The 9,566-nt window shown below is 36.6% G+C and overlaps 1 protein-coding gene across 1 annotated transcript in view; it reads right to left on the reverse strand.

Annotated features, from left to right (window-relative positions):
* dgkaa (diacylglycerol kinase, alpha a) overlaps positions 1 to 7,416 on the reverse strand; it is a 30,713-nt gene extending 23,297 nt beyond the window's left edge. Inside the window, exon 1 of the mRNA XM_081386409.1 lies at positions 7,260 to 7,416. The gene's annotated coding sequence lies outside the window, so the exon portion shown is untranslated. The remainder of the gene's footprint in view (positions 1 to 7,259) is intronic.
* Between the last annotated feature and the right edge of the window lie 2,150 nt (positions 7,417 to 9,566).

Here is a 9,566-nt window from a genome sequence, read left to right on the forward strand (position 1 = left end):
ACAGTTTTAACAGTCAGTTGACTGAAGCTGATGGCTGCAGGTCTTGGATTCTCTCTCTCTCTCTCTCTCTCTCTCTCTCTGGCTTTCTCCATCTCTAATTGTTTGGGTTGAGCACAGAAGCGTGGTAATTTGATTCTGGCCTTTCTCATCACTTATTTGCATGCATAGCTCTGTTTTATGGAGGGAGACAAATCTCTGCTTCACCAAACACTTAGTCCATTAAAACACTGGGCTATTGGGATCCTTGTGGCTCGGTAAAGTACACTGTCTTTGAGACCACCCACAAAAACAAGACATAAACCATGACATCACTCTTTTGAACCGTAAATTGTTTTCATATATTCAGAAACAGTTGCCAGTCATTTATACAATACAGATGCACATTCATTCATGCCAATGTGTCCATTTGCTTTTTTTTTCATTATAGATGAGGGTTACCAGTACCATTATTGATTAAATGGATCTCAAATACTTGATTTAATTTGTCATTTTTGTTGCATAATGTCTGCTAATCTATATAATCAGTCTTTGTCCAAGAAAACCAAAACCAAAATAGTATTTATATTAAAAAAACTCAAATCAATATGTCTGTTTATATCGTTATTGGGTAATTAGCAGCATAATACACTGGATAATGTTCAGTCAGCTGCTCCTTATCACAAAATAAATATCTTTGAAGGTTTTTTTTTTTTTTTACTGTTTGCTCTACAACTCTAATATGTGGCAGCCTCCACAAGTGCATGACAGTCATGTGTCTCTTTAGATCTTGATCTCTATGCCATTCAAAACTATGCAGGTAAAAATGTCAGTAGCATTACAGAAATGTCAATAGCATTAAGGAAGTAGTGGGTGTTTGTAGTAGTTAGTTTCGTGTTGCAGAGAGATTCCCTTGCATTGTGCATTGTGGCAAGCTTATCTCTTCCTGTATTTGTAGTAACTAGGTAGCTGACAACTGTTTTTAATTAAACATAAATATTTTAAGTTAAAATTTAAATAAGGAAAATTAATGCTGTAAAAAAGAATTGTTTTAATCACATTTCAGATTTTCTTGCAGTGCACTTAAATAGTCCTGCATTGTGACACATTTTTAAGTGTTCAAATACTCAATGTACTATATGAGCTCATAAGAATTATAAGAATGTTGTTCAACAGCAATGCAAAACTCTGTTAACAAGTCAACACGTTTAAAGAGAAAACATGCAAAAATGTAAATGAAGTTAAATCACAACAGTAAATCGCCCAACCCCTCTCACTATCTCGCCTATTAAGTTGCATTTCCAACCCACTTTACCAGAAGAGCTGGACTTAGAACACAATATAGACTAGACAGAAGGGCGGTGTGTGATTCTCACGTGCTGAGCTTACACTCCTGTTGATCTATTATTAGCTGTTCACGTTATTTGCCTTAACAATGTAGGAACAATAGTTTTTTAAAGCTTTGTGCTGTTTGTACAAGTTGTCGCCTTTTGTCAAGTGAAGTTCATTTATTCCCCTTCCTTTCATTTTATTGCTCAAAGGTTGCTCTTTCATAACTCAAATGATCTGAGATGATCTGAGTTGTCTTTATTGCCTTTACTAGAAATAAAATAAAGGAGACAATACAGTATAGTTTTAAAATGAATGCGATTTTAAAAATTCTAAATATAAGACACTAGTAGATACTTAGATAATAAGGAGATTTCATTTGTATTTAGAGATAATTCACTCAATGCAATATTCACACATAAATATTCAATCTACCGATAAATTGGGCTCTATTATTTAGGCATTCATATGCACCCACAACAACATATTCAAGTGAAAAGTTGGCAAACATAAAACTAAAAACTTTTTTGTGTAAAACTTTTTTGTGTACACCGACCACATTGTCAAAATGATTCCCATTCAAACGGATCAGCAAAAACGACTAAAAACGCAGTATTATTCATGCCAGGCCAGTAGTTGGCGACATGCAATACGCATGCACATAGTGTCACCGTTTTCACAAATTCGCATAGTTTACATGGAGACGATGACGGTCTCGTTTTCAAAAACTTGCACTTACACTGAAACCCAAAAGTTTGCGTTTTCCGGCCCCCAAAACGCAGTTGTTGTGTAAATGAATGGGCAAAACACAAAAAGTTTTCTGTTTAAGTTGAAAACTGCTGTGTAAATGCCCCCTTAGATTGCAAAAATATTTGGCTTAAAATAAATATTATTTTATTATATTATTGTTATATTCATAATACATTTTTATCCTTGCAGTTTAATTATTTAGAAATTATTAAAATATAAATAATATATAAAATATATATATATTTTTTTTAAATAGAACAAATAATAGAAATAATACAATAGAAGCATTGGCTCTGCATATTGGTAATCATCAGACAATTAAAAATAAGAATAATTGATTTCACTATCGGTTGTGACAAAAATGATAATTGTCATTTTTTCTTTCCTATGGGTTACCCTTCTGGTTCTAATGGGAAATGTTCGTTTTGCTGGTTATGAGCTGCACTTTATTAGATTAAGTTAAATCAAATCAAGTCATTTCAGCTTTTCCAAGGAAACACAATGTGCATCTGGTCAGAAGGATTGCCAAATGGAAAGAGTTTCCCCATCAGCTGTGCTGCCTCAGACTGTTGCCAGGGGTGACTGACAGGACTAGAATGAGGAAGGGAGGAGGGGAGAGACGGATGAGGGGGAGGAAACCCGGCCAGCATTCGCGGGTCTTCCCCTGCTGGTCTGCTCCACCTACGCGAGCTGCTCCGAGCACACAGCCTTCAAACAGACTGCTTTGCATTCCACACCAGCTGATGTAAGTGTGAATCATTCACCTCAACAAAAGGGGATGATTTTTGTCTGTAAATGTGCACCATTTGGGGCTCTGCAACGTGCATTTACCCACCCTGTCCATGTCATACAGGACTGTGAAACTGGAAAAGTGGAAATAATCGACTCAAGATCAAACACTCTGAAACAGCTTGCAAAACAAATGACAGGCCGATTTCAAGACGTGCCACAAAACGCAGGCCACAAACTGTAAAGCAGCGCGAGTCACACCTCATCTGAGAACGGCTGCTGTGCTCGCCTCCCTCAACTTCTTTTTTTCTTGCATTTCAATGGAAAAAAAAGCATCACTGACTATTTAAGTTGTGGCAGGACGAGTTTTTGGTACAAGCAAAGGGGCCTCAGCGGTGCGCAGGAAACCCTCTAAAAACAGCACTGCCAAGCCGCAGGCACGTCTGAGCTTGCACAGCAGCCGTGCACGCCGTCCTCCTCCAGAAAAGCCTGTGCAACACACTTGTGGAGACGCATGTTAGAAACGTACTTACACCCACTCGGAGAGAACACTATCAGACATACAGCAACTGTTGCACTACTCTCTTTCCTACACAGAGCAACATCAAGAGTCGAAGTCACGAGTGAAGCGATTGAACATTTAGACTGTATTACCATGCACAAGAGAGGGAATGAGAAACCACAGACTCAAGTGTTCTCAAAAATAATGAGAGGACCTTTTTATCACTTATGCAGATAATTATTTCATTTGTACAGCCTAAACTACAATTGAACACTTCACAATGAAAACAACCACTAGAAAACAATCATCTCCAAAAGGTTTCAATGTACAATGGACATACTCAGGGCTCCAGACACGTTTTGGGAGAAAAATTGTGAATTGTCTGATAAAAATGCGATTACAATTTAAAATCTGATTTACTGAACTGCATGTTTGCTGTGCTTGTTTGTATCATATGCGTGTAATAAAAATCATGTAATTATATATCAATATGACAATAAATAATAATAATAAATATTTAATAATATTGAAAAATATTAAATATTAAACTAAATATATATACTGTATATATATATATATCACTATTTTCATTTATAATTTCACTGTAAAAAATTATAATATAATTTTACTTTAAAGTACAACTGTAAAATTTCAATGCAAATATGGATGTCTCAATTGCTTCATTCTAAAACATTAAAAATGTGCCAAAATTTTTATTGAGTATTATTGAGTTATTGGTCTTAAGAATTAAAAGGGATTTAAGGAAATAACAAAAAAGAAATAAAAACGGTAAAAATTCCAGGTCTATTGTAGTTATGAAGATCAATTTCAATGAAATTTATTTATGTATTTTAAATATACACACATTCTCTCTTATTCGTATGTGTATATGTAAAAAAAAAAAAAAAAACACGCTAAAAGTTTCTTGTCTCATCAAATTCAGTTATTACTTACATGAGTCATATATAAGCGTATTTTCAATTCAAAACTGAGTAGTTTGCATCACTGGATATTATTGTCAGTCGCTGAAACTTTCTACCGTAAAACAGTCATCAAAAATTAAATGTTTAGCTACTTGTATCTAACCATGCACTCTTTCACTGCTTAAATTAAGTGTTGCGTTGGAATTCTCACTCGTCTTCTGTGAACAGTAAGGCCTGCCTTCATTGATTTGATTGACCATCTCAATCATTCTGACACTGACGAGCGCTGTTAGACCGCTGAGTGTGCATGTTGTATAAGTGAGATGTAATTTGGTTCTTACATTTTTTTTATTTCCTCATAATTTTTTGTCTGCAGTCCTCTATTGGGAATCTGCAGCACTCTGGCTTTCAACTATTCAAGCTAGAGAAGATAGTGGTGTTTTACTGACCACTGAATGGAAATATGGGAATACAAGCTCTTTGGAGCAGCAATTTCCAGGTTTTGTTCACCCACCTTTTAGAGATTAAAACGTACTTACCATTCCCCAGGTGAAAGTGAGGAAATCTGTGGTGAAATGAATATTGACCCACATTCCATTTACAAAGCTAGACCTTCATCTGTCCCTGTTGCATAAATGCAGTTAGATTATGATTGGGGTTTAGGAAAGACAAGCTACTCCTGAATCCGGTTTTTCACTACTTGGCTCATGAGTTATAAAAGCAGGAGATTGCTGGGAAGACAGTAAACCAACCCTGTGATTTTCTAGCCAAGCCCATAAGGCTATAGATTCCTCAGAGAATGAGTTGCCATTATCAGGTAAACTAAGCCAAGAGCTCCAGAGAGAATGTGGGACTAAATTAGAACTTTTAATTTCTTTAGGGACATCCACAAATTTAGTATAGGGTTTCAAATGAGTCAGAGATACAAAACCGCAAACTAAAATTTAATCATGTTGCACTGAGATGGATACGTTTTGGTCACGACAGCAGAAACAAGAGTGGAAAAACAAGAATGACTGACTTTGTAAGCACTTTGGCAAAAAGGTGTAAATGCAGGGGAGCAGAAAAAAAACTTCAAAACCCTTTCTCTTCAACTGTCGTGACTCATATAGCCCGGTCAGCTAAAATTGGATACGTGACAAAATTCTTCCAGTCTGTTAAAAAAAACAATATGTCTGTCTAACTGGAAGAGTTCAAATCTCTTATGATGATGAAATAAGATGAACTTAATGACATCAGTGCACATGGAAACCTTTAAATAGAAGACGGTTGAAATTAACATTTAGATAAAATCTGTATTATTAAGGCAGCGTGAATATTGCAGACATTTAAATAGGCTATTCATCAACCTAGTCAAGAGATAATGGTAAAATAAACAATTCAGGGGAAAACTCCAGAGAATGCAAAAGTTACTTAACCAGTTCAGATAAATGTGTCAAAAAAAACATCATGATAAAAAGCACAAAAAGTCATTGCTGAATAAAACATATTAAACCAAGCTATGGTGGTTTTGATGGTTTTAAATGGGTTTGGGGGACTTTTAGGTTGGTCAGATTATGAGACCACCTAAACCCAGTTAAGATCAATACGGTAGCCTATATTCTTTGAAGTAGGCTATGTTGTGTAACCATATATTTGTATTTTTAAACCATAAAAAAACCCTTCCAAAAAACACCGTATCTAGGACTTTTCCTTCTTTTTAGTGTATTTTACGTTTCCAAGCACATAACAGAAACACATAGCCTACTTAACCTAAAAGTATGACTCCACAGTCTATAGTTCAGTGAAAGAGAATAACAAAACATCTGACAAAACAGCCAGATGAAGCCAGCAACTTCGAAACGAAGAGTAAAACCACCAAAATGCGGTTAACTGGTACAACTGAATTGAAAATAGACTGATCTGTGCATGACATGAATGACTGAGAATCGCACAGCTATGGGCTGCGTCTCAAAATGAACTGTTTATCGATTTAGATCACTAAAATACCTAAACAGAATTATTTTCAAGACTTTCGGATTAGTTAACATACATTTATACGTAGGGCATGCTAGAAAATACAGTGACCTTTTTCTACACTCCTGTTCACCGCAATAGGCTACTACTAATGAATTTACAGTCCGAAACACACACAGCAGTGTTGTCCGATTCCCAACCAAGTTACTCATATGAGTCGGTTCTTTTAACGAATCATATAGATACAGCGCAAGCAATGTAGAGTGATTCTTGAACGGATGGAAATTATGAGCCGGTTCTTTTTGTGAATCAAAAACACTTATGAATCGATTACCGAATTTATCTGACTCATTTACTTAACCGCAAGTTTATTAATTTTGTCATCATTCACGACTCGAAAACAAAAATATTTTATTGTCTTTTATGTTGTAGCCTAATTAAGGCTGATGAGTTAGGATACTGACTGGTTGCATATGACAATTATTTGAGATACACGTGATGAGTTTATTTTATAAAAACAAGAATTGAAATATGATACCACATCGTTTAATATTTGTATTTATTATAGAGCCAATTGTTGGACTGCATTTGTGTGGCCTCAAAAAAAAAAAAAAAAAAAAGGCTGTGTAAATACCTCTGGCAAGAAAATTGTTTATTTTTGTACACGCACATACACACACACATAGATTATTGTTATGCTAATTCTTTGTTGAAACCTGAAATTAATTCATCACCTGCTAACCGTTGAGTGCAGTCGATTTTTTAAAAGATATGCATTCGTCAAAGTAGGCTACTAAAAGTATGGCATTCTTTAATGGAACCGTTACGGAACCGAACAAGTTAAAACGAATCAAAAGAATCATTAAATTCCTTACAATTCCCATCAATATCAAGACAACAGTCTGCATCAATACAATCGATCGAAGTCGCATATGAACACTCCGTTATGGACAGTCAGAGGTTTTGAGTCGCTGCCGTTAGAAATAATGCACAAAACCTACATGCAGCACAGTATCCCTGCTACTGTTTTAAAGGTCGTCAACTCTCTAAAACTCGCTCGTCTCACCATTACAATAAATAAACATTTGCGTTACCTTAATGTCTTGAGGTCTGCAGCACCCGGTTAGTGATTCTGTCTTGTTTTTAAAACAGACGCCAAGCGCAAATTCACTCAGATGCACTCAAAAACTGCTTCAGAGCAAACAAAATTAGTACATAAGTGGCGAAGGAGGCAGAACTAGCCTCGTCTGTGAGAAAGCGTTTAGCTGAGAACTGACAGTAAAGTGAACACGCCTAACTGTGAGTGACACTCCCATAAAGTCACAGCACCGCCCGCACTGTGTCTGAGCTGAGCGATGCACTTTGCTCGGATGTGTGTGTATGGAACTCTGTGCTTCTCATCGAGAGCACTAACGATAGATAGATGGACAGACGGACAGAGATGGATAGACAGACAGACAGACAGACAGACAGACAGACAGACAGACAGATAGATAGATAGATAGATAGATAGATGGACAGACGGACAGAGATGGATAGATAGATAGATAGATAGACAGACAGACAGACAGACAGTTAGACAGACAGACAGACAGACAGACAGACAGACAGACAGACAGATAGATAGATAGATAGATAGATAGATAGATAGATAGATAGATAGATAGATAGATAGATAGATAGATAGATGGACAGACGGACAGAGATGGATAGTTAGATAGACAGACAGACAGACAGACAGACAGACAGAGATGGATAGTTAGATAGACAGACAGACAGACAGACAGACAGACAGACAGACAGACAGACAGATAGATAGATAGATAGATAGATAGATAGATAGATAGATGGACAGACGGACAGAGATGGATAGACAGACAGACAGACAGATAGATAGATAGATAGATAGATAGATAGATAGATAGATAGATAGATAGATAGATAGATGGACAGACGGACAGAGATGGATAGATAGATAGATAGACAGACAGACAGACAGACAGACAGACAGACAGACAGACAGACAGTTAGACAGACAGACAGACAGACAGACAGATAGATAGATAGATAGATAGATAGATAGATAGATAGATAGATAGATAGATAGATGGACAGACGGACAGAGATGGATAGTTAGATAGACAGACAGACAGACAGACAGACAGACAGACAGACAGACAGATAGATAGATAGATAGATAGATAGATAGATGGACAGACGGACAGAGATGGACAGACAGACAGACAGACAGACAGACAGATAGACAGACAGACAGACAGACAGACAGACAGACAGACAGACAGACAGACAGACAGTTAGACAGACAGACAGACAGACAGACAGACAGATAGATAGACAGACAGACAGTTAGACAGACAGACAGACAGACAGACAGACAGATAGTTAGATAGATAGATAGATAGATAGAGATGGATAGTTAGACAGACAGACAGACAGACAGACAGACAGACAGACAGACAGACAGATAGTTAGATAGATAGATAGATAGAGATGGATAGTTAGACAGACAGACAGACAGACAGACAGACAGACAGACAGACAGACAGACAGATAGATAGATAGATAGATAGAGATGGATAGTTAGACAGACAGACAGACAGACAGACAGACAGACAGACAGACAGACAGATAGTTAGATAGATAGATAGATAGAGATGGATAGTTAGACAGACAGACAGACAGACAGACAGATAGATAGATAGATAGATAGAGATGGATAGTTAGACAGACAGACAGACAGACAGACAGACAGACAGATAGATAGATAGATAGATAGAGATGGATAGTTAGACAGACAGACAGACAGACAGACAGACAGACAGACAGACAGACAGATAGATAGATAGATAGATAGATAGATAGTATAGGCCTATGCCTATAGTGATTAATCAACAGAAACTTGTTATATTTTTGGTTACACATCGACAATCAGCAGGGTGGTGTGACATTTAAACTATTAAAACTGTCATCATTAAATGCCATTATTTTCAGTGTTGGCATCTGAGTGATTGTATTTATATCAGTCCTTAGTGCAACTGCTTTAACAGTTGTCATACAATTAAGCTGTAATATATTTGATTGCCAAATGCTTGATTAACTGATACAGGAATTTATGGTACCAGATTGTAAAAGCTCCAATCAAATCCTTACTTTTTGAAAGGGATTAAGAACCATTTCATTTATTAGGGAGACACGAAACAAAACAGTTTAACTGGTCAGGCTTTTGAGATTGCTCATGACAGGATGGATGGATGGATGGTAGGTATTTGCAATACCAAAACTATAAGAGAATTTTATTACGAAATATGAGACCAGCCAATGCAGTTTGAGTCGAGCAGAAACTGGTCAAGAGAGCTGCTGGGAAAACAATGGGACATTCC

The sequence above is a fragment of the Scardinius erythrophthalmus genome, assembly GCF_964197995.2.
Source record: "Scardinius erythrophthalmus genome assembly, chromosome: 15".
Lineage (NCBI taxonomy): Eukaryota > Metazoa > Chordata > Actinopteri > Cypriniformes > Leuciscidae > Scardinius > Scardinius erythrophthalmus.